The 26,145-nt window shown below is 39.1% G+C and overlaps 1 protein-coding gene and 1 long non-coding RNA gene across 2 annotated transcripts in view; one reads left to right on the top strand and one right to left on the bottom strand.

Moving 5' to 3' along the window:
• The window catches only part of LCLAT1 (lysocardiolipin acyltransferase 1), a 161,643-nt gene extending 153,711 nt beyond the window's left edge, over positions 1-7,932 (bottom strand). Inside the window, exon 1 of the mRNA XM_036749073.1 lies at positions 7,539-7,932. The gene's annotated coding sequence lies outside the window, so the exon portion shown is untranslated. The remainder of the gene's footprint in view (positions 1-7,538) is intronic.
• On the top strand, positions 1,402-25,043 carry LOC118841548. Its single transcript, XR_005009861.1, has 3 exons — positions 1,402-1,611; positions 6,486-7,301; positions 24,775-25,043. It is a non-coding gene; the product is annotated as an uncharacterized LOC118841548 (long non-coding RNA).
• Positions 25,044-26,145: the final 1,102 nt, after the last annotated feature.

The following is a 26,145-nucleotide window of genomic DNA, read 5'->3' as shown; positions in this document are numbered from 1 at the left end:
ATTCATGTAGAAAACACATAATACTACATAATAGCTTAGTTCCTTTGAATCACCAAGTACTTCATTATGATTGTTACTAATGATAATAAATTACAAAAGTATCAGCAAAACCTAAATGTCTAGCTGACATATCAAGATTTTAAAAATGATTTGTCAAGGCCATGACTCAAAAAAAAAAAAAGAGAATCAAATTCTTGCAATACTATAATATACTAATAAACTGATAGCATGAATTCACTTGAAATAATTTAAAGAGGAGAAAAAAATCACTTACAAAGTACCACAACTTAAAGCTTCCTGCTGGGAATAATAAGTAGCTAATTGGGCATTCAAAATTACAAAAAAAAAAATAACCAGAATAATCCTAGAAAGAGCTTCAATAATACAAAGAATTTGTTTTTTCTGAATTCTAAAAGCAATTTTAGAAGAAACCATAGCACAACTCTGAAATCAGAAAGCACTATGGGTAGGAAAACTCCCAGGTTATTCTTTTTCTTAGAAGTTTTTTAAACATGAGAAAAGTCTATCTAGCAAAGTCCTATTTCCAAATGCTATAGAGCTGAACCGTTTGACCATATTCATTTTTAAAATGTACAGGGTTTCATATTTCTGTTATAAACTGTACAAAAAAAGTTCATTGGTGAAGTACAATAACAGGTGTTAACAAAGCGAAAGCTTATAAAATAATGTTGAAGGACAAAAAGTGGATAACTACAATGAATTCTTAAAGAGCTACTTTACAGAACAAAGTAAGCTTATAATATTTATTTTTGCCCTCTGTAATGTTTTGACATCTAATTATTTCAAGGCCAGTTTATGGCCCATAAACTTCATACAAAATCAAGTGGTTTGTGGATTAGAAGGAAATGACCAACTATAAAGATATTTAGTTAAGTCTATAAATATAGCAGCACATGCTACTCTACTCAGCTTAAGGAAGAAAAAAAAGAGTCTAAGTAGAACTATAAAAAAATGTAACCTTAAAAATAAAGAGACCAGGTCAAATAGAAATAAATAGCAAGACTTCTCCCATGTCCTACCTACAAGTGATAAACAAAATTCAAAGGGAGACGCTTCTGCTGATCCTAAGCTAAGGAATGCTGCCTTAGCAGAAAGATCTCTGTAGCACCCCTGTTTAAAAGAGTGCAATACCCCCCAGCAAAGACAGTGACTGAAGGCAGAAGAAGTTGGGAGCTACAGATAGAAAGAAAAGCCCAGGTAGCCAGACAAGACTCCACACCCTGAGAAAAACCCAGCTTCCAAGCTACCCACTTGGCCCATCCTGGCAGAAGCTGTTCAGTCCATCCGTTGTTGGCCACTGCACAGTAACTGCCAGTCCCATTCTGGCAGCAGCAGCAGCAGGGCCCCGGTGAACATCCAGAAGAGCTACCAAGTGAGCTGCTCCACCCAGCTCAGAAACAAACTGCCTCAACCGGCCAAAGAACCAAACCCTAAGAGAAGTTAACCTAGCTGAACTGGTGATCCCTCAGAAACACTGTGTCTTGCAAAAAGCCAGTTGAACAGAGGAGGGATTCATCCATCATGGATACCACTCCTCCATCATGAGGACTCTCCAGAGAGAAAGTACATCAAGGCCTTGCAGCTTCAGGTGTGAGTACTCTTGGCCATACCTGCCTCACTACCATCGTACTTGATATTTGCTCCCATTGTTCTCACTCCCATCCCCTGGACTCTGGGAGTATGCCTCTGGTATAGGAAGGAAGGAAGGAAGGGAGGGAGGAAGGAAAGGCGTAAGAAAGGAAGGAGGGAGGAAGGGAAGAAAGGAAGGAAGGAAGGGAAGAAAGGAAGGAAGGGAGGAGGGAGGGGAGGAAGGAAGAAGGAAAGAAGGAAGGAAGGCAGGGAGGAAGGGAAGGAGGGAGGGAGGATGGATCTCACCAGCCTACACTCTCATAAGCATCGTTTTGCCACATACTGCCTTTATTACATCTGCTGAATTGACAAGATTTTTTTTAAAAAAGATTAAATTAAATTGGCAGCATTGTGACAAAATAATGCTTCTGAGCATTATCACTATAGACTGGTGAAATCTCCTAAAGTTTACTATCTGGCAATATACAATAGAAGTCACTAAACTGATCAGACCCTCTGACCCCAACAATCCTTCTGCTAGGATTATATCACAAAAATAACCAAAAACAGGAAATATGTATAAAGCTATCCATGGGTGTTTTGCTTGTAATAGCAAAAAACTAGCACAAATCCAAATGCCCAATGATAGGAAAAGTAGCAGAATAAGTAATGGCATGTTAACAGAATGGGGTATTATAGCATCATAAAAAAGTGTGATAAAAATAATTGGAAAGGAAGTGAGGTGATATACAGCAAAATCAGTAGGACAAAGAAAAGAATGTGCACACTGTCTATAGGCACATTTTTTTTAAAAAGGTAACAGAGTTTTCTTTACTAAGTATAACCTATGAGTTATACTTCTATCAGCTGGGCCCTGATGACAGCTAAAAATAGATTTGGAATCAGAGAACCTGGGATTCAAATTCCAGATTTGTTAATTATTACCTATGTAATACTGGGCAACTTAACTTCTCTGACCCTGCTCCCTCATCTGTAAAATGACTTCTATAGTCCCTTTATACTGTAAAATCTGGCTTCTGCCCCACCACTGGACTGAAACTGGTCTCTCCAACAAAATCTGTCACCTCTTCCTATTTAATAAACTCAAAAGCCTTTAGTCCTCCTTTTCTTGACTTCTCTGTAATATTCTACACCACCATACCACGAATCATGAGGATTGTCCTGAGAGAAAGGACATCAAAGCCCTGTGGTATTCAACAAAAAGCTGATCACAGCTCTTTGAACCTTTCTTCCACTGGTTTTCCAGACTACACAACTTCCTTTCCTCCACTGGATTAATTCCTAAAACTCTAAATGTGGGTGGGCAGCTGAGTGGAACAGTGGATAGAACACCAGGCTTGGAGTCAGGAAGACTTCATCTCCCTGAGTTCAAATCCAGCCCCGAATACTTACTGACCCTGGGCAAGTGACTTAACTCTGTTTGACTCAGTTTCCTCATCTGTAAAATGAGCTGGAAATGGCACACTACTCCAGTATCTTTGCCAAGAAAACCCCAAATGGGCTCATGGAAGAGTTGAACATGACTGAAAAAGACTAAACAAAAAGAAAATGTGGGTATAAACCAACTCTCAATTCTCAACCATCTGCCTTCAAACTCTATGCTTTCAGACTTCATCTATTATGATGACTTCAACTATTATCACTGTACAAAATCACAAATCCTTAGAATTCAAAAGGACTAAAAGATTCATGATAGAAATTGCTATCCACATCCAGAAAAAGAACTATGATGTCTGAATGCAGATCAAAGATACCATTTTCTCTCTCTTTTTTTTTTGGTTTCTTCTTTCTCATGGTTTTTCCCTTTGGTTTTATTCTTCTTTACAACATGACTAATGTAGAAATATGCTTAATATGACTGTACATGTATAGCCAATATCAAATTGCACTCAGTCTTGGGGAGGGAGGGACAGAGGAAGGGGGAGAAAACTTAGAACTCAAAATCTTACAGATGTGAATGTTGAAAATTAAAAACAAATAAAATTATTAGGAAAACAAAAGAACTGGAAAGAACTTCTGAAAGAATCCAATTAAACTTACACCTGAAGTAGAATTCTCACTTGTGACAACTACTAACAAGTCTCCATTTACAGACCAAGAGTGTAGAGAAGTCTTAGCTGAAAAACCTTCCCTCAACTCCATTACTTCCTGAAACAGAAAATTCCATTTGGGGACAATACTTTTAGGAAGTTGTTCTTTACATCAATCCAAAATCTGTGTTTCCCAGCTTCCCAGTTCTTTTCCTAGTTCTGCCCTAGGGGATCAAACAGAACAATTCTAAACCTTTTTCCACCAGACAATTCTTCAGCTAGTGTAAGAGAACCAGTTGGACTAGGTGATCTAGAAAAGCCCTTTCAGCTCTAAAGTGATGATTCTTTGTCCCCCAGTAAATCTTCATTTCTTTGAGTTAATCATCCCCAGTTCCTTCAACCAATTCTTCTCTGACCTGATGTCCAGTCTGATTCACTATCTCAGTCTTTCTCTGGACACACTCCAGTTTTTCAATGTCTTTCCTGAAATGTCATTTATGATACTTGTCTGACCAGGGCAGTGTATACATCTCTCATTCTAAATATCAGGCCCTTCAATGTAGCCTAAGATGACACTGGCTTTTTTTTTTTTTTGGCTTCCAAGTCAGAAGGCTATCTTATACTGAACTTGTCTACTGAAACATCCAAATCTTCTCTTAAAACAAACTGTTACCTAACCACAGTTCTACTATCCTAGCACAGTTCCCCTATGCTATACTTGTAAAGATGATTTTTTTAAAAACTCTAAGTGAAATATGTATCCCTATAAAATGTCATCATTGAGCCCATCACTCTACCATATCAAGATCTTTTTGGATCCTATGTCTGTGGTTCAATGTGTTGCCTATCCCTCCTAACATTCTACCATTTGTAGATCTGGCAATCATACTAGGTAAACCTTCAACTAAGTCATGATAAAAATTATAAAAAGCCAAATGACAAATAGAGTCCTGGGTCACTCCCCTAGAAAGCTCCCTTCCAAGTTTATCTGCAGTCATTAATTACTATAAACCCAGTCAAGATAACTGCTTTTGACTTTTCCTATATTTAATATCATCTAGCCCAGATCTTTTTATCTTCAACATGAGAATGGAATGAGAAATTATGAAATCCTTTCCTAAAATTGTGATATGCTATGTCTATGGAATTCACCATTTAGTATTAATTTAGTAGTCATGTCCAAAGAGAAATGAGGTGTCTTCTTCTTGATAAAACTTTGCAGCTGTTATAAGATCAAGGGGTTTATACTGATTACTGTTTCCTTTTCTCCATGTTCTCCAACAATCCCTTCAGATTCTAGAATTATGTCAAACTCAAAGTCAGATTCACTGACTTGTGAATTTGCAGACTCTATTTTTCTTCCCCTTTTGAAAATGAGAGTATAAGGACCAGCCAGGAGAGCACAGTGGAAATGAGTAGTGCAGACTAGCTCCTTCACAAGGCTGTCAGTAAGTCTGTCACTGTGATCTGGGGAAAAAGGGAAGAGGAAAAAACAGACCTTGATTTCCTCACTCACATAAAGAACAGAACTTTGGAATAATAGTTACTTCAATCTCTAGAGAAGAATCTGAGACTTAGTTCCCAGGAAAGGTACAGGGCCTCAGGAAGGTCAAATCCTGGGAAGATAAAACTTACACTTTTTATGGCTCTGGAATTTGCTTAAGATATGACCTTAAATTTATATGTAGGTCATGTATCCATTTAGAACTGATCTTGGTATATAGTATGTAGAGGTACTGGTCTAAAGTTTAGACCTAAGTCCTTGGGTGCAGCCTCTTGACTGAGTTCAAATTTTACAAAACAAATCCTTTTATTAAGGGGATTTATTCTGTGAAGTTTGGATTCAATCAAAGAGCCACGTGTGACCTCAAGGCCACAGGTTCCCCAGCCCTAACTTCTGCCGGACTGCCCTCCAATTTTCCCAATAGTTTTTATCAAATAGTCAGTCCTGACCACAGTAGCTGGGATCTTGGGGTTTTTGAACACTAAAGTATTAGGTCCAGTTGCTTCTACCAAACCTTAATTCCACTAATTGACTTCTTTACATATATCATTTCTCTGGCCCAGGAACATACCATTATATTCATCATGTACAACGGTTTGTTCAGCTCTTCTTCGATTGCTGGACACCTAATCTTCCCCCTAATTCTTTGCTACCATTAAAAGCACTCTTGCAACTATCTTTCTTGACTATAATAGAAGACTTTTCTTCATGTCTTTAACCTCCTTGGAGTATTTTACTATCAGCAGGATCTCTGACTCAAAGAGTATGGACTTTTTAGTTACCTTTTAGCATAATTCCCAATGCTTTCCAGAATGGTTGGACCAATTCACAGCTTCATCAACAGTGTCTTTTAAAACTTACCCAACAGGGTTTATCTGATGTCACAGTAAGTGACACAGCTCTTAAATAACCTGTGCTCACGATTTCAAAGTTATTTAGTCCAACCCATACCTGAACAATAATCCACTATCCAATATGCTTTAGTGATCTTTTGGGGTTTTGTCTTTGTATTCCTACTGCAGTAAATTACACGTGCCAGGAATTTATTGAAATGCTTATTGATCGATCAATGGTGTAACATTTGCACGAACACCAAAAGGGTACCCACTACCTCCTGAGGTAACCCAGCCTATTAATAATGCTAAGTGTTGGGAAAGTCCTTCTGACCTTAAGCCTAGAGATCCGACATGAACCCTGAATTTGCCTATGTGCAAGTTCGACTCACAGGTCTCAGTTCCTTGCCAAATCTAGAATGCCAAGTCTAATCTCTCTTCTATGTCCTTCAAATACTTATCTTTAGGTATCATATTCCACCTAACTCCTCTTTCTTTTCTTCTCAGGCTAAAATTGGAAGCCTTATACTATAGCGGTTGCCCTCCTTTCCAAAAACAAACACTCCAAGGAACCATCACCTCCCTGGTACTAGACGTCCCGTCTCTCCTACGGCGGTCATGAACTCTAATGCGAGATTCAGTCATCGAGCTTGCAGTATGCTAATCCTCTCAGATTTTTTTTTCTCGAGCATCTGTGTACCCATCACCTCCACCCTGTATTTGTACAGTTGCATACTGTGTTATGAATGGTGAATACCCTAATTCCAGAGCCACAAAAGGGTGTCATTAATTTTAGCAGCCCTTCAGGTGAGGCAGGTTTAAGGTGAATACATCCCCCACAGAATCCTACTCAGCTAATCCAACGACGGATGTAAGTTTCCAACGAAATGTGAAATCCATGCGACCAAATCTCAGACGCATTTAAGTGCAGATCGTGTGCCAGAAAATTCTCTCTAGACCCTAAGAACACAAGGACGAAATCGAGAAACGGTCCTGCCCTCGCCTCACGTAACTCACAACTTCAACGGAGGGGGGAGGAGCGACAAAACTTTGCATTTCCAAAAGAACGTAAGCTCGCGCTGGGCAGACTTTCCACGTGTCTTTGCACCGCCAGCGCCTAGCACAGAGCCTGGCATAACTAAAGCTTGGAACGAATATGCACGCTCGGGGAGGAAGGGGGCCTTCGCAACTGTGGGGGGGCGAACAAAGGCTTCCTGAAGGAGGGGCTGACCCACGGGCCAGAGGGGCGGGCGGAGGCACAGCACGAGGTAACAACGCCCCGATGCGGGACCCCAGGCCCCCCGCGCTCCGGCTCTCCTCCAGGTGAGGGATGAGTTAAGGTGTCGGGCGCATTCGCTTCTCTTGCAGGCTGGCTGCTCTTCCGCGTCTGGACAGCCCTGGCCAGGACCGCACCGGACGCCCGGGAATGGGGTTCAGCTGCAGCGGGCTGTGCGCAGGCCTGTTTCTACGAACGCTGCGCTCCGTGTGCGTACACATCGGCTATCACGCTCGCTCCCGCGGATAACCCGCCCGCTCCCCCAGTCCCGCGCGCCCACTCACCTGAGCGGGTGACGCCGCCAACGGCGCGGCGACACCGACTTTGCCCAGGCGAGCGCCCGTTATGCGGGGCCCGCGGCCGTGCGGGGTCGGAGTCCCAGGAGCTGGGGAGCGGCGGGCGGAGCAGGGTTCATGTTAGAGTTTCCCGGCTGCCGGGAAGGGGGTCCCCCCAACCGCCGCCGCCATCTTCGTGGCCCCCGGGAGCACTTGACGGCTCCGACCTCCGACCTCCGCCCCGCCCGCCGATTTAGGACGGACGAAAGAATAGTTGCCCGGGAACGGGTCCTGGGAGGAGGGGGCGAGATAAGGAAGCCGCGAGGGGTCACAACCTCTAGGGCGAAGCGGCGGCTAGTTCACTCGGGGCCGAGAGGCGTCTCTCCTGTCGCCTTAGTAATGCGTGCCGCGAGGTCCCATGCTGATTGGCTGGCGAGGAGAGTGACGCAAGACCACCTTTTTAATACGGGATTGCCCAGGTTTCTAAGCACCGGGCCCTTTCCAGAGCCCGGCTTCTAGGAGGAGTAGGCGGACTCTCTTAAAGGGACCGAGCGTATTTCCTTTCCTCCACTTAGAGGCTGGAAACCTCCTCTTGGGAACTGTCACCTTGATGGAAGCTTCGTGAACATTGAAATAGAGCATACGTGGTTCAGTCATGCATGACCCTTCATAACCCCGTTGATCATACTGTCCATGAGATTTTCTTAGCAAAGATCCTGGAGTGGTTTGTCATTTTCTACTGCAGTGTATTAGGAAAAACAGGAGTTAATGAAAACTAGTAAGTGTGTGAGGCTGGATTTGAATTCAGATCTTCCTGACTCCGTTGTGGCTGCCTAGGGAACACATACACATACATACTACATACACACATACACTCTCTCTGAAGAAGAGAGAGAGACAGACAGACAGACAGACATAGGGAGAGCCTCACCAGCTGCAGAAGAGACAAGGTTTGAATTCACAGCCTCCACGTGGACTAGAGTCATCTGTGATATCAAGGAAGGACAATAATCACAAATTTAGAGTTGGAAGTGTTGTTGTTCAGTCTTTTCAATTGCGTCTAAGCCTTTGTGACCCCATTTGGGGTTTTCTTGGCAAAGATACTGGAGTGGTTTGCCATTTCCTTCTCCAGCTCATTTTTACAGTTGAGGAAATGGAGACAAACAGGGTTAAGTGACTTGCCCAAGGTCACACAGCTAGTAAGTAAAGCCATATTTGTACTCAGGACTTCCTTACTCCAGGCCCAGCACTCCCACTGCCAAGCTGCCATAAGGGGAGAAAGGCAGAGGTTATTTAGTCTGACTCATTTAACAGATTAGAAAGTGGAGGACTCAAAAGATCAAATGATTTGCCCAAAGTCACCAGGGAGAAAGAATCAGAGTCAGGCTTAAAAAAGGGCTCACTCCAGGACTTTTTGCACTGTACCAGTTTGGGGATCAAGAGGCCTGGGTTCCAGCCGTAACTTTGCCATTAACTGAATGACCTCAGTCAAATCTCTTTATCTGAATGTGCTTCCGATTTCTGTGAAATGATAGAGTTTGACCAAATTCAGTTCAACAGACATGTATTAAGTGTCGACTATGGACATGACACTGTAAAAAGTAATAGCATTTCTGTAGCCCTGTACAGATTAAAAGGCAGTGTCTCCATAACCACCCTATGTATAAGGTGACTAGGGTGCAAATTATCATCCCAATTTTACAGAGAAGGGGACAGGCTCAGAGAGCCTTAAATTGCTTGCCAGAGGCAGGTTTTGAAAACAGGTTCCCCAGCATCACACTGTTTACACAGCAGCTGCTGTCACGGAGGCCTCTAGCTTCTCTGGAGGGTGGTGCGGTGGCTAGAGTGCTGGGCCTGAAGTCAGGAAGACCTGACTTCAAATCCAACCTCAGATGCTTGCTAACTATGTGACCATCCACAAATCACTTAATTTTTGTTTGCCTCAGTTTCCCTATCTGTAAATTGGGGACATAATAGCATCTACATCCTGGAGTTGTTGTACAGATCCAATGAGGAAATGATTTTAAAGCATTTAGCACAATACCTGGCGTGTAGCAAGTACTATATAAATGCTAGCTATTACTTAAAGCCATACCAGGGAATATCTGTGACCTACATTCTGTGATCTTATAACAGTGCTTATTACAGTCCCTCTGCTTATTACACGGTAAGAGTAAAATGGCCCCATGCCACTCCTCTAAGCAATTTTCAGCCAGGGTACACAGGAACCTTTGTTCAGATGTCTAGTAATATTAATATCTCTGACCTGCACATGCTGGCTATGTGAAGACCTCTTCCCCCAGCTCCCAAGTCATTTAACTTCTCAAAGCCTAGTTCTGCTATTTCTTTATTGTATGACTTAGACAAGTCAGTCTCTCTGGCCCTCAGTTACCTTATCTGTAAAATGAGGGGGTGGGAGTACAGGGCCTCTGAGATCCCTTCGGACTCTGAATCTATGATTCTATGATCACATTCAATCATCATACAACTATACAACATAGAGCCCTTTAATATAGTTCTATGGTACAGGGGAATCAATATTACCAGGGGCATTTGGTTCTATGGAAACAAAGTTATGGATAGACTGTAACCCCAAAGGGGTACAGCAAGGTTCCCTGAGTCAAAGTAAGGCTTAGTTAAAATGTAAAAATTTTACTGTGAAGCATTGGTCAGGACATAAAATGTTGAAGTTTTTCAGCAGAGGAATGATGCAACAAAAATGTCAACAAAATTGAACCAACCAAATGTGTTTGGTATCTAGTACATGTAAGGAAGGCCCTGTGCTAGGTGCTATAAGAGAAATAAAAGAAAATTAAAATAGTCCCTGCCTTCAAGATACTTAAAATGTGTCTTTATATCCCCTGTGCTCAACATGATGCCGTGTACTTAGGGATAGGGATGGGAACTAGACCCAAAACTTTTGTTTGTTTGTTTTTAATTTATACAAGTATTTACTGTTTCTCTCTCATACACTGTTCCCCCTACCCGAAAAATATTTTTTTTAAAGCCCTCATGCATAGTACAGCAAAACAAATTCCAATATTGGCTACGTCCAAATGTGTGTGCATGTCTCATTCTGGATTTTAAGTCCCTAACCTACCCCACCCCACCCCTAACAAGTGGTAGATGGCATGATTCATCTTCAGCCCTCTGGATTCTTGCTTTATCATTGTATTAATCAGAGTTCTAGAATTTTTCAAAGTTGTTTTTCTCTATAGTGTCATTGTTAATGTGTGAATTGTACTACTTCTACTTACTTTGCTCTGCAACGGGTCATAAAGGTCTTCCCATTTTCCTATGAAAGTGTCCATTTCATCATTTATTATGGCATGTATTCCATTATGTTCCTATACTACAGTTTGTTTAGCCATTCCCCCCAAAAGTCAAGATGCCTTTAATTTCTATTTTTTAGGCCTGCTATAAATATATCTGTATGTAAAAGTCCTTTTCCTCTTCTTTGATCTTTGGGCATATAGGACTAGAAATGGTACAGCTAGGTCAAATGGTATGCACAATTAAATAACTTTTAGGACCTCATTCCAAATTTCTTTCTAAAATGGCAATGTACAATTCTACCAATAAATGCATTAATGTGTCTTTTCCAACAGCTCCTCCAAAATTTGTCATTTTCAATTTCTGTCGTCTTTGCCAATCTGAAGTAGAAACTCAGAGTTGTTTTGATTGGCATTTCTCTAATTCTTAGTGATTGGGAGCATATTTTTTTTCATATGGCTAATTGTACCTATATTTTTACTTTTGAAAAATACCTGTTCACATCCTTTAACCATTTATTTATTGGGAAATGGCATGGTCTTACAAATTGAAATGAATTTCTTTCATGTTTTGGATATAAGATCTTGATAGAAAAATTTACTCCAAATATTTTCTTTTTCTCTGTTTCCTGTTTTACCTGTGATTTCATTCATATGTATGAGACTCCGAGATAAGGAACTCCCTGTACCAATGTAAATCCACATCTTTGCTCTCTTGTACTCACTAGATAGGTTAACAAATACTTGTAGAATTGAATTGAATCTAGTTGAGATTAGACATACCAAATACAGGAAATGATAACAATATACAAAACTATTAAGTGGGAAATGAGCAGGAGAGAGGTAGAGAAATAACGGTATTAAATGATAGGTATCAAATAAGCAAGACAGAGGGAAAAAAAAGAATGAGCTTCTTCCCAAATCAAAATATTACCCCAAAATAATGATATTTTATTGCTGATATGTTCGTAATAGGGTGCTATGTGCCAGGCACTGTGCTAAGCACTTTTTACAAATACTATTTTATTTTATCCTCACAACAACTCTTGGAGGTAGGTGCTATTATTATCACAATTTACAGCTGAGGAAACTGAGGAAACCAAAGGTCAAATGATTTACCCAGGGTCACACAACTAGCAAGTGTCTGAGGCTGGATTTGGACTTGCCTTCAGGCCCAATTTTCAATCCACTGGACAGCCAGCTGCTTCTATAATTAAGGCAAGAAAGTAATCTAGGTGGGTAGAAAAAAAATAACTTTACCTCCTGAGTTTACCTTTTTCTGACTCATATTCATTTGAATGTAAGCTGGTCAATTGAATACCAGCCGCTAAACTGGCATTTCTTCAGAACATCTAAGCCCAGAGAAATCTTGTCTGGAAGAAAGGGCTGGAATCTTCACCTCAAATGAATGTGGAAAATAAGACTTAATCTTGACCTGAGGGTTCTCTTCCTGGCTTTCCGTAGAGGCTATGACTAAAGAACTATGAGTTCACCGTTTTCAAGGAGAGGTTCTAGCCACTATACCTGTAGCTGATGACTAGCAGATGACCCTGAAAAGATGAAGCCCAGAAACTGGTAAACAAGGAACATCACCTACCTGATACTACACACCATCAGCCAGAGCGATGCCACTGTAGACCAGTAGAACAATGCCCAACTGAAGAGGAGCAAAGTAACAAAAAGAGATGTCACACCAAGCAGAGAGCAGACCCAATGACATCAGCACAATGATGTCACCAGAAAACATGGTAGTTCCGCAGTGTTGGAATTATGAAATGAGCCTCCCTGCATGTTGCCCTGTTTCCTACATGTGCTCTTAATATATGATCCCAATGCATACCTGCTGTCCCTACTGTATATATTTGTAGAAAAGTATACACTGGATTAATGAAGAGGGTGGAAATTCTACTGGGAAATTTCTTACTCTAACATATCATTAAATGGTTTTTGTCTTCATTAAAATTGATCCTCTGCCTAGAGAAAAAAAAAAGCAATCATACTGTGGGGGCCTGAGTTATGTTTTTGAATGATGCCAACCACAGAGTACTTTGAACCTGGAAAACGATTTTGTGTACTGTACATACAATAAGGAATACAGGAGTTGCTTGGTGAGTCGCCATCACTGAAGCTGCTTAGGCAATCATGGCTCAACCAAGATAGCCAGAGAGAAAAAAGGCACAGACCACAAGTAGGAAGAATTTCACCATTTTCTCTGCTCATGTTCAAACTCACGTCCCTTTTTGTATTCCCACACCCTCTCCTGCACACCATCCCATTTACCTTTCTCAATATTCCTCAAGGCCTTGAACATACTCCTTCCTAGCTATGCTTGGCACACAGAAAGTACTTGTTCTGTAATAAGAGGAGGTCCTCTTATAGAAGGATGATTGGTACTTGAAAAAGACTATTTAAAGTGATTTCACTTAAAATAGAAATAATATTTCATAATAAAATTATGGGAGGAAGACTTAATGAGACCCTACCTTAAAAATGAAGATTGAAATTATGAAAATGAGGTAATTTGTCATATATTTAGTAACATTTTAGTTATAATTACAACATGTACTGAGAACGAATAACAAAGTGTGTTGAATTTTTTTGGCACAGTTTTTCTGACAAAATCATATGATGGCACTACATGACATCATTCGTTAAATATTTGACTTTCGCAGCATGATCATAAAGAGGGTAATTTTTGTGAAGATATTCAAGGGTTTGTCCTTTTCCCCCAAGGGCCTCTCATAATCCTTTGATACTCCAATCACTCTCCTTTGAAGTGCCTACAAAATCAGCCTAGAGAAGCAAAGTCATCAAGATAAGTAGGGGGAGGGAGGAAGAGACAGGTAATAAATGCTAGTTGCTGAGCAGGGAGGAACATCTGAGTGGGGACACAATTTATATGTGTTTATTAGTGAATATTTTCGTGTTATGATGACTTTTGCTTCCCTACACAATCACTTGAGAAAGCATAATAAATAAAGGGCCAACTTCAAGGACTATCTCTGCTATATATATAATGGAAAGGTATTTAATCTCTCCAAGCCTAAGCAACTCTCTAAGACTATAAATTGCAAAACCTTTGCAGATCTCTAGCAATAGATAGTTTCTTTAGCTAGACTTCCAAGCGACAATTAAATTGCAGGTCTACTCAAAACAACATGCAACTTTTTAACTGTAGGGACAGGCAATCATAACAAATATATGGATTGTGTGAATATGACACATTTATACCAGCCAGTGGGAAGCTAGGTGTCACAGTGGATTGAGTACCAGGCCTAAAGTCAGGAGGACTCATCTTCCTAAATTCAAATCTGACCTCAGACATTTACTAGTTGTGAGATCCTGGGAAAGTCACTTAACGCTTTTTGCCACAGTTTCATCTATAAAATGAGCTGGAGAAAGAAATGGCAAACCACCCCAGGATCTTTGCCAAGAAAACCCCAAATGGGGTCATAAAGAGTCAGATATAACTGAAAAATGACTCAACTGAAATACCAGCCAGTAGGCACGAGCATCATCATTAGGAGTTCCATATGCTCTTGCCTCCCCAAAAAAGCCCTTGGGGCCTCAAGGGGAATAAGAGTAGGCTAAAAAGACTGGGCAAAAGTCCAGAGCAATGACAATGAATAAGGCACTCACTTACCTCAGAGGGCAATTAAAATATATTTTATGTTTCAAGAAATTGTCATTTTAAAGACTAAAGCCCTTCTATAACTTAGCATACTGTCTTCAAAAATTGCTATGACCCAAAAGTTAATTACCCTGAGACTACTTGAGGAGCCTCTCCAAATTTTCTTTTGCTAGTCCATGGACAACGCACAGTCTGCCAGTAGGCTATGCTGGAAGCTTTTCTGGCTTCATAATACTTGCCAGTGTTTGTCGTCCATTGACATAGCCTTGAAGAATACACTGACACGTCACATTGAGGAACCAAGAGTAGGGCTTTGATGGAGATGATAAATTAAAATATAAATGCGTGAAATGTTAAAACTGTGCCTATGCCTCCAACAGCCATACCTGGCAGATGAAGAAGGTGGCATTTTAGAAGTCCCTACTCTCAGTCAGTCTACATATCCATCATAAGAAATGCTGAAGGAGTTTTGCGACACATCAACACCATGCCATAGAAACATTCTCACCCTCCCCAGAAGTTCCATATACATGGACACCTCAGAGAACTGATAGTGGTATATGTAGTGTCACGTGTAAGGAACCTGGAGAAGGCCAGTTTGGCTGGCTTACAGAGAATAGGAGGAGGAATAATGTCCAATGAAGTTGTAAAAATAGGTGGGGAACAGGTTGTACAGAACTTTAAAAGTTAAATGGAGTTTATCCTTGAGGGATAATGGAGTCACATGGTCAGATTTAGGTCTTAAGTACTTTGTTATTAATGTGACTTGATGAGAGTGCTGTGGCAATAATCTGGATGAGAGTTAATAACTGAACCAAAGCAGTAGCTATGTAAGTGGAGGGAAAAGGCCTGAGCAGAGAGATGTTGTGAAGACAAAAACACCAAGATTTGGCAGCTGGTTGGATATGCATGGTGGAGAAGAGTAAGTTCAAAGCCTGTGCTGATATTCTGTAACTGGTTCTGGTCTGCTGGCCTTCGTAGTGATTGGCTGTAAAGTGGAAACTGGAGTGCATACCAAAGGCACTAACTGCCTAAAATAAGTCTCTTGCTGTTCCTCTTTTCTGCCTGGATGCTTGCTTGGATGAGAGAGATGTGCTGTGAGTTTCTGAATAGAGAGAGACCTCAGACCCTTCCCATATGCAACTAACATGTCTTTATGTGTGGTTTGTCCTTTGTTCTCAAAAAAGACCACGACATCAGGGAGATAATGACATGACTTGTAATTGAATTTGATTTAAGTGAGGGAGAGCTGTGCAAAGTCACCAGCCTTACTTTCTCCTCTGGAATCATCTGGGTCCAAAGGAAAGATATAGATCAGGACAAGTGGGGATGAACATGCCTTTAGCATTTAGTGCAGTACTTAGGACAGCACCTAACACATAGTAGGTACGATACTAGCTATCATCATCATCATCATGCAGAAGCTTGAGTGCCAGATTTTGCAGCCAGAGATAATGGCTAGGAGCAAAGTCCCAAGTAACAAGCATAGACTTAAGGCAGCCAAGGGGGAATGGCAGTTATTCATTCAGTGAATATACTGAATTTGGAAGTGAATTTTATGAAACAAATGCTTTATAGAAACTGTTTTAAGTTTTTCTTTTTATTGGGGCCAGAGGGCAAAGTGAAAAAATTCTTCCTGAAACTTCCATTTAAATCAGACCCATAAGCCCAGCCAACTCTTTATTTCCCACCAACTGCTTCCCTGCTTGGTTTCTACTTCACCATCATCGTGCCCTGCACTGGGTACGCTTTGCTCCCACCCCCTTTTCAACTTCCTTTTGTGTACTGTCTTCTGTCATTAGATTGTAAGCTCCTTGAGAGCAGGGACTGTGTTTCTTTTTCTTATTTGTATACTTAGTACTTAGCACAGAACCTGGCAGATAGTCAGTGCTTAATAAATGTTTATTTTATTGTATTGTTCATTCAAACAACATGCATTGTTCATTGCAGTTACATTGTAGTTATTACATGTTATTTTCCTTGTTTTTTATAACACTTCATATGTCTTCCTATGTCTCCTTTTCTCTTCATATTCATCATTTCTTAAAGCACAGTAATAGTCAGTTATATTAATTTACTACATTTTTTAGCCACTTCTCACATCAGAGGGCACTTTTGTTTCCAGTTCTTTGCTATTCCAAAAAGTGCCACTATAAATATTTTAGTATATATTTGACCTTTCTTTCTTTGACTTCTTTGGAGTATGCTTCTAGCAGTGGGATCATTAGGTCTAATGAAATGGACATTTTTATCACTTTGTATAATTTTAGTCTTACCTCAATTCTGAATTGCTTTCCAGAATGGTTGGACCAATTCATAGCTTCACCAACTGTGCCTTGGTGTGCCTGAACCTCTGAGTTCTTGAAGGCAATAGAAGACAAGGTCTGCCAGGTCCTTCCAAGCTAGAAAGGCTACCTGCACCACAGTTTGATAGCTGGAAGGGATCTCAGCAGTTATCTGGTCCAACTCACATACCAAAGGAATCCCTACTATAATGTACCTAACAAGTGATCATCCAGCCTCTGTCCTGAAGACTTCCAAAGAGGAAGAAGCTATCACCTCTCAAGGTAGTACATTCTACTTTTGAATCGCTCTAATGGTTAAGAGGTCCTTCCTGACATTTGGCCTTAATTGGTCTTCATTGCACCTAGTTCTGCTCTCTGGGCCCAACAGAAAGCAAATCTAATCTTTCTTCTACATAAGAGCTCTTTAAATTCTTTCATATTAAATTCTATCATATTGAATTGAATGAAAAGCCTGAGAGACAGAGTTTCTGAGTAATTAATCATCAATTTATTAATTAGGCTGGCTGATAAGTAACAAATCAATGGTCAATGGTTTCTCTCAGTAACCAGAGACAAAACCATTGAGATCTCTGAATGCTTAAATATCTTTGAAAAGAGAGGTACCCCTGACAAGTGAAAATCAACCCTGAATGGTGAACAATTAATGAGGAGTGTGGGCATATTAATGAGGAGGTAGGCTAAAAATCTTTAGCTTTTCCTGCTGAAAATATGACTTGATCCAGTAATCTGGACAAAAAATTTCATCTTAGACCACTCTCGTTCATTTTCTCCTTCATGAGCTGAGTTCCCCTAGACTGCAATGAAGGGGTACAATGCTTTTGGGCTGGAATGAATCTAGATTAGATTTTGTAGATCACTCTAAACAGAAGTAAGGTCTTCTAGTTGGTTAGGGTCCTAACCAAGATTGTAGAGCATATACCCAGAAGATTTAGTTAATCTCACCTGTTAGCCTTGTTCTTCAGAAACTGGCTAAATGACCTACAGGGACTGGTCCCTAAATGAAGAAATAGAAAAGGAAAACCTCAAGCATAATTTAACAATTGGTCATTAATATAATAGAAAAATAATCACTTCTCTCAATATCATCTCTGAGTCCTCTTTTTCTCTACACTAAACATATATAGTTTCTTTAACCAATCCTCATATGATATAGCCTATAACTACCATTCTGTTTACTCTCTTCTAGACATTCCTGAAGTTATTTATAAATATCATACTTAAACTGGTACCTAGAACTGAACACAATTCTCCAGTACAGTGGGTAGAGAACTGTAGAATTGTAACCTCTTTCTTACCAGCAGTTGATAAGATCATCAAGTGAAGTAGTATAGAGGAAGAAGAGAAGAGGGCCCAGGAAGGAACCCAGTGGGATACCTATGGTTAAAAGGCACTATCTGGAAGAAAATTCAGGAAAGGAAACTAAGAAGGAGTGGTCAGATAAGTAGGAGGAGAACCAGGAGAAAGTGGTGTCCTGAAAATCTAGAGAGAAGAGATTGTGAAGGAGAAGGGGTAATCAGCAACGTCAAAGGCTGCAAAGAAGTCAAGGAGAATGAAGATTAAGGAACAGCCATTGAATTCAGCAATTAGGAAATCATTGGTGATTTTGGAAAGAGTACTTTTGATTTAATAATGAGATTAGAAATGGAATAGTGAGAAATAAAGAAGTGAGTGAGAGTAGAGAAAGTTTCTTGTGAGGATTAAATGATAAAATGATTGAAGTGCTTGATGACTATAGTGCCTGGCATATGTTAAGTCCTGCATAAATGTTAACTATTATTATTATTGCTTTTTGGATTGCATATTGTGAAGACTTTATACCGGGTTTTGGATGTGATTAGTATAAAGTGCCAAAGGTGATAAAAATGATAATTTTTTATGTAAGATAATTTAGAAGTGCATTCAGCTGGACTTATATCATCTGACTGGTAATATGTTTTATGTCATGTTTTAAATACATGATTAGGTCTTTTAATCTAGATGCTGTTAGATTATGAATTAAGCTGTTAAAAGAATGTGATTAAAAATAGATATTTGATAGCTGTTAAATATTTAATTGGGTGTATTTTGTTTAAAACAGATAACAACACCAACAACAATAATAATAATTTATTGTGTTGGGTAAAAGTTGCACAGACCTTTCAAGGTATCCTCATCTGTCAGGTCCTTTAGACTTTGTATTTATCCAGGGTCATAAGATGTGGTAAAATTCTAAAGTACTAAAGTTTAAGAACCTCAAACCCAGAAAATAGGAATCTATCTCTCATTCTTCGTCAAAGGAGGAGAATTTATGAGTTTCCTATAATAAATAGTGAGCTTTCATTGGAAAATTTTTGGCTATCACATATAAAGTTATGAAAATATATAGGGTGATTTAAAGATGTAACTTCAATACATCACTGTGAGTCAACTATCAATATTCACTGTATGTCTTAAAACCCAAAATGTGGTTAGTTTTAATTTATAAGTTAAAGATAAATGCCTTGTAACTATTAAGGAAATGTGAAAACTAATAATATTCAAGCCCTCAGTTATGGGTAGTGAAATTTTGCTATTCGAAGTAAACTCTCATGGTACTGTAATCTGATATTGTTTCGAGTTTGATTTCAGGTATGGGTATTTGAAGTGTTATTAAGCCAATAGCCCACTAGTCAAAGAGAAAATGGTATATGCTGCAGTCTAAGAACTGCTACAGATGGATGTCTGTCCCTGGGAAAAGTTGAGGGGATGACCCTGGCAGGCATAAGGCAAGATCCCCTTGGCTCAGTTTCCCCATTGTGTTTTGTCCTTTATAACTGGAAATTGATCCACCTGCTTAATCCCAAGCCTGAGTTGATACCCAGTGAATAATGTGGAGCTTTACCACATGATTGGCTGTCAGATATGACTTATGCCTGTAATCAAAGGGAACTAAGGAGTTTTCCATGTGTTATGGCATCTGTCAGGTCAGTCTATGCCCTCGAGGGAAGATTCTTGATAATGTTATAATTATGTCTCTCCTTTTCTTTTGGTAGCAAATTTATATAATCAGGATAAGTGAGCAGTAGGTGTTTTGTAAGTACTAATTAATAGATTAATACCAGAACATCTCTCAGTCACTTTAATAGAATGCAAGTATGAAAAAATATCAGAACATCTCTCAGTCACTTTAATAGAATGCAAGTATGAAAAAATATTTCAATTTTAATTTGTATTTGTAGTAAAATGATAATATAGGAATGATATCCTTCTAAAGGGGGAGTTAGACAACATAATAAGACAAAGCTGTAACATAAAAGTTTTCTGATTAAATGGAACAGTAAATTTTGAGAAAGCAACAGGATTAAACTGTATACACATGAATACAGCTGACTTCTAAAAGTATCTAGTGTGGAAATTCAGGGTTTGATTATGTTTTTGTAGTAAGTCCTCAAAATTGTATTAGGGATTTTACATATAAAAATTCATTGATAATTATAAAGAGAAGGAAATTATTTTCCCATTTTAAAGTATCTGTCTGACAATTTAAAAAAAAAACCCAGACATCCTGTTTCACATCTGGAAAAGTTCACCTGCTCACTTTCCCCCTGTCCCAGTTCTCAAAACTCATTCATCCTTTTCCCAACTCAGAAAACCCCTACTCTTTTCTCTGATTGGGAATCAGATTACCTAATCTCATATACTGGTTGATTCACTATTGTTTTCTTGTAATGCATAAAAATCTGTCTGTCCCTAAATTTAGGGACCAGTGCCAAGCTGAGGAAGCCTGGTCTTGATTTGTTGTGCAATTGTCATGTATTGCTTAATAAACTGATATTCTCAGAAACTCAAACCATTGTATCTTCATTTATTTCAGATTTTACCTATCATAAAACATATCAGATAACTGCTAATAAGTTTCCCAACAAACTTACCTAATAAGTTTTCCCAATAAACTTAGTTTCTTAATAAGTTTCTTGATAAAAAATAAGATGGTTGGACTATCTATAATGCTATAATCCAATCTGAATCTATAATGCTATAATCCAATATCCACAATGTGTGGGGTGAGACCATCTGCCAGCAATTAATTAAAAAAATCAGAGGTCTCTCAAATTTAGGAACAGAAAAACTTCTTTATTATGATTCTGTGGGAAAAGGCCATCTCTGAACCCATTGGTAGGGAGAGGCGGGGCCCAGAGGGCAAAACCCAGCCTTATACTGTAATATAAACAAGCCCCTGCCCCACTACCACTGGTCTTTTACTCTCATTGGTGGAATCCAGGCTCACAATTTCGCAGAAATCTACTACCCTAGGTACAATTTAGCCAATGCCAAACTCTTAAAGATACTTTTTCCCTTATTTGGCGAGGACACGGTTCAGGTGATTTTTTTTTGTGTAACTCAAAACTTGGGCCTAGCTGTCAATTAGAAGCCCTGAGCCATGCTGAAAGGTCCCCACCCCCATTCATTCCATTCAACTCACAGAAAGGCCAAGGATCCAGATTCCATGAAAGGGTTTCACCACCCCCCTCACCAACAACACGGAAATTGATAAAGGAGTAGCTCCCATTAGGAGAGAAAGTGGGGTATAAATTTCCATTTACCCATTAACAACAGACCTCATTTAAAATCCCCACAGTAATTCTTATATTGGGTAACATTTAAATATGAGGTTATGATCAATCAGTGGCCTCACCTATCTAGGTTATCTGTTATTGACAACTCTATAGCTAACTAGGTCAGGCAAGGCTATATATAGGACTCTGATAAAGAGGATGACACCAGACAATGTGAGGCAAATTTCTCACAAATGAAACCATCTATAGAAATAGATTTGGGGCCTAGAAAAAGATCACAATAAGATAACCAATTAGATTACACCATTTTTGAGGGAAATAGCTTGCAAATGGATCTGGCTCAGAGGATTATATGTATATACAATATAACATATATACACACATATACACATGCATATGTTTATATACACATACAGATCTATATTTATACACATGTATGTACCTATATGTATACACATATATTCATGAATGATCTCCAATAAGAAGAAAAAAAGAGATTTAAAGCAACAAGTATCATAATAATGCCTTTTGGGGTCCCTGGGCCCTGAAATTTTAAAGGACTTGGCTCCTAGTTTATATTACTAAAAAACAAACAAGCAAAAACCTCTAGAATAATATTATAAAATGTTGTGGGTTTTTTGATAAAACTTTAAAAATATAAATCAGGTTTAAGATTTTTATATTTGATTTCTAAGTTATTTTTATTTTCTTAAGTTATCTTGGTCCTTTCCTCTTCTTTCACTATACTCTTTTTCTTGGGAATCTCAGCAGCAACCCAGTATGATACATCCAGCCCCAGTCTATTTCCTGTACTCCAGACTCCTATCACCAACTGCCTGTTGGACATCTCCAACTGCATTTCCCAAAGGCATTTCAAACTTAACATGTCTAAAATAGAATTCTTTATCTCCCCGCACTCCACTTTAACCCAAACTTTCCCCATTCCCAACTTGCTACATCTGTTGAGGGTTTCACCATCCTTGCAGTCACCCAGGTTCAAAACCTCAGTGTAATCCTCTGCTCTTCCCTTCACAATCCAACTCTGACCAGCCTTTCTAGTCTAATTACATATTTCTCTTCCTATGTACTCAGCATCCTAGCCGGACTGGCCTTCTTGCTAGGCCCTATGTACAATCTCTTATCCCTCACCTCTTTGACCCTTTAAATCCTACTCTTGGATCCCATAACTCCCTTTGAGGATCAGGTCAAAGGCCACCTTCAAGATACCTCATTGTTAGTGCTGCACACTCTGTCTCCCTCCCTCCACCATACATGTTTATATACACACACTACTTTTATACTTATTCAGTATATAATAAACATTTACTTATATATTTATATCACATGCTCTCCCAATAGAATGTAGCCTCTCTGAGGGCAGGGACCGTTTTCAGAGCCTAAAACGGTATCTGGAACATAGTAAACACATAGATACTGGTTAATTGACTGATAGATCAATACTACTATGACGATAATATTAACATTTTAACTTATAATTTCTGTTTGTTTTATAATATGCTATTCTGATTCCTCATCATTGTTACTTGTTCTTCATTTTCAAAGAAGACCAATGACATCAGGGGGTAATGTGTTGACTCATGGATAAATTGGATTTAAGTGAGGCAGATTATCATTGTTTTTAGCCTCTCTCTTGCAGAGTTATCAATGTCCAGTGGCAAGATAAAAGTCAAGGCAACTGGTGATGGCCCAGGATGCAGTGGATAGCATCTTTGATATTTGAATAAACTCTAATCTCCCCACACTGCCTGCTTTGCTGCCTTCGTGGTTGTTGGAACAAATTATTCTCATCCACCCATTCTGCTGGGGAAGGACTTCACATGCTTGGAGTAGACATCCCCTAATTCACTGACGGGCTTGACACTCATTGGTTACTCTCAGTCCGGTTTAGCTAGTCTGACAAGACAGTTCTACTGGAGTGTGGCTACTGTGCATGCTACAGTTTCTTGGAGGCACAGGTGAGAGTTGAGTGTCAGGTAGAAACCAAACGTGGATGAGCAGGGCTTAGTAAGCCCTCACACCAGAAGTGCTAGTCCTCCTTACACACCCTACATACCCCTATGATTTCTCATCATAGCATGAAAGTGACTAAAGGTTTATGAAGACTATGCCCCAAAGTGTCCAAGTTCTAGAATATTTTGTCATGCTGAAAAAATTTAAAATATGTTCCCAGTGACTGATTATGTCTCTTTTCTGAAAGTCAATCTAAGCAAATACCTAGTCTGCCCACTTGGGCACCACAACTCATACAACACAGAATAACACAAAATTGCCTTTGGCCCTGTTCAACCACCTTCCATTTCTGTAGTGATGGTAGCAAATGAGTCAGAGAGCATTGAGAATCATACAGTTTGGGGATTGTTTATAAATATTAATTTACTTATTGTCTTTTGAATGTGACATACTTGTCCAGTATCATATCAGTTTTGACATTCTCAACATAAACGAAGCCAGAAGGCAAAAGAAAAGTTTCAGCTAAACGGAAAGATGGTTCATAGATTTTCCTTAGAGAGGCAAATAACACTTGGTAGACTCAGTTTTATCATTTATTCAAAGACAACAATCAATCTCATTTTATGAGTCAGTAGTTATGATATGATAAAGACCACCATGAAGATAATTACATCCTATGTGTCAACATCTGTTACAGAAGATGAGGAAGTAAAGAAATTCTACGAAGAGCACCATATTACTCTTTTATTACGTCAGTATGTAATTAAATAACTCAGTTGTTTCAGTGGAAAGATGGACATAGCCAAAGATGATGAAAAATATTGTTGAGGAGTAATAAGTGAGAGAGACCAAAGGCTTTAAGTCTCATGTCTACACATCATGAAAATCTTTAACAAGAGTGTCAAGAAGCACCAGACATGGTGAAATACTCAAATGGATATGTGACTTTATCAATTCAGGAATTCCTGAATTGACCAAAACCCATGTATAACAGCCTATCCTCTCTGACCCTTTTCTACTTCCTCCCAAAAGTATGCCATAGAGCATCTACCCAGCTTGCTGATTTCTTGCTCATTTTTTCCTGGTTTTATGAGGGAGCCCTCTGGCCATTCACCAGTCATCCCTCACTCAAACCACATTTCCAATCTATCTTCTTTTCCTGCCATGCAGTTCCTTTGTGATACCTTTTACTTTTCTTTTCTTTTTTGGAATTCTTCATTGGTTATATTTTGCAGCTTGCTCACCATTCATTGTCTTTTGGAAGTCATATCCCATGTCTCATTGTCATATAGCAATACTGGTGGAATGTTGGTATTTAAAAGATGGACTCTTGCTTGGGGTTAGTAAAAGAGTTTTGAAATCTCCTAAAAGCAGTCCAGACTGCTTTCTTCTTCTTTTTCAACTCTAGACCCAACTTGTTGTTCATATGTGTTGTCTTGCCCCAGCTATATAGATAAGCTCTAATAGAGGGTCCGTGCAAACTCATATCAAGGTCTAACTAGACATTCTTAATCCATTTGATCTTTCCAGTGTGAAGAGAAAAACCAGACTCTTTTGAATAATTACAAGTCTCTACCAGGAGGCTCTGAAAAGTTCTAGGACTTGATGCAATCAGCATAATGTCATCCACAAACCAGAGGATCTGGAGAAGGACAACATAGTCACAGGCACTTTTGATGATCATACATCTTCCTGCTTCATATATCACGTAATGTTTATTATCATAAAATAACTAAACAGAATTTATTGTTATTGTTGCTGTATCTTCCAAGAAATGTTGAATGATCTAGATGTATACATGGGAGGAGCTTTATTGAAAAAGAAACTGTTTTGTTCTACTCAATCAAAAACTTTTTTTCATAATCAACAAACAATAATCTCAATAGAATCTTACATTTTTGACATCTTTCAGTTAATTTCAAAATGGTAAAGATGTGCTCCATTATTGAATTTCAGTTTCAGGAGCCTGCTTTCCAACTAATAAACTTATTTGAGATCCTGTCCATTTGTGTATAAATTATTCTGACAAGAATCTTGTATAGATGAGAGAAAAGGCTTACAGATTAGTAGTTATTGATGTTTTCTTGGTTGCCTTATTTTTGGCATTAGTAAGGCTCAATTTTTTCTATGCCTTTAATAGCTTTCCCTCCGTGGAATATTCCCTGCTTGTGAACTGATCCCTTAGTTCCCTAATAATTGGAATGTCTTTAGCAATTTTCCTTTATATACACTTGGTTCATTCTGACTACTTTTTCCATATTCTGTTTAATGTCATTTTTACTCCTTTATAAGCATGTTGGAACTGTAATTCTAGGATCTATATATCATGATTCCACTATGTTGGATGAAGAAAATAGTTTGTAAAACTGATTTTTGTAAATCATTTCCATTTTTCTTCCTTAGACCTTATTTCATTTTCATGCTTAAACACCCTTGGGATTTCTTCATTTAGTTGGGTCTCTTTGCTTTATGAGATGAAACTGCTCATAACCGAAATTGAATAACATCAGAAAAACTGGTATGTTACTGTGACAACAGTGCTACTTGCTGCTACTGTGGCTGTGTAAGGCCAGTAACACCCGCACACAGGAGGGCTACTAGCACAGGTTCTTTGATCTGCTTTTCTAAGGAAAGTAACTTTAATCAAACATACATATATCATTCACTTAGTTCGGGGGAAAAGCCAGTGCACTGAACTTCAGAGCAAATACAAATGGAAATTACGAACAGAAATTATAAACAGAGCAAAATAACACAAATCAACAAACAGACTTCTATTTGTCTGACCATAGCAATACACGCCAGAGAGACAAGCACCAACATCTGGGTTTTCAAAGCCAGGGGGCTCCTTAACAGCTATCCAGAGTCTCCATACCAGCACTCTTCTAATGAATGAGCCCC

The sequence above is a fragment of the Trichosurus vulpecula genome, chromosome 3 (assembly GCF_011100635.1).
Source record: "Trichosurus vulpecula isolate mTriVul1 chromosome 3, mTriVul1.pri, whole genome shotgun sequence".
Classification (NCBI taxonomy): Eukaryota; Metazoa; Chordata; class Mammalia; order Diprotodontia; family Phalangeridae; genus Trichosurus; species Trichosurus vulpecula.
The sequence above is the reverse complement of the archived record's forward strand: the minus strand, read 5'-3'. Positions and strand labels throughout refer to the sequence as shown.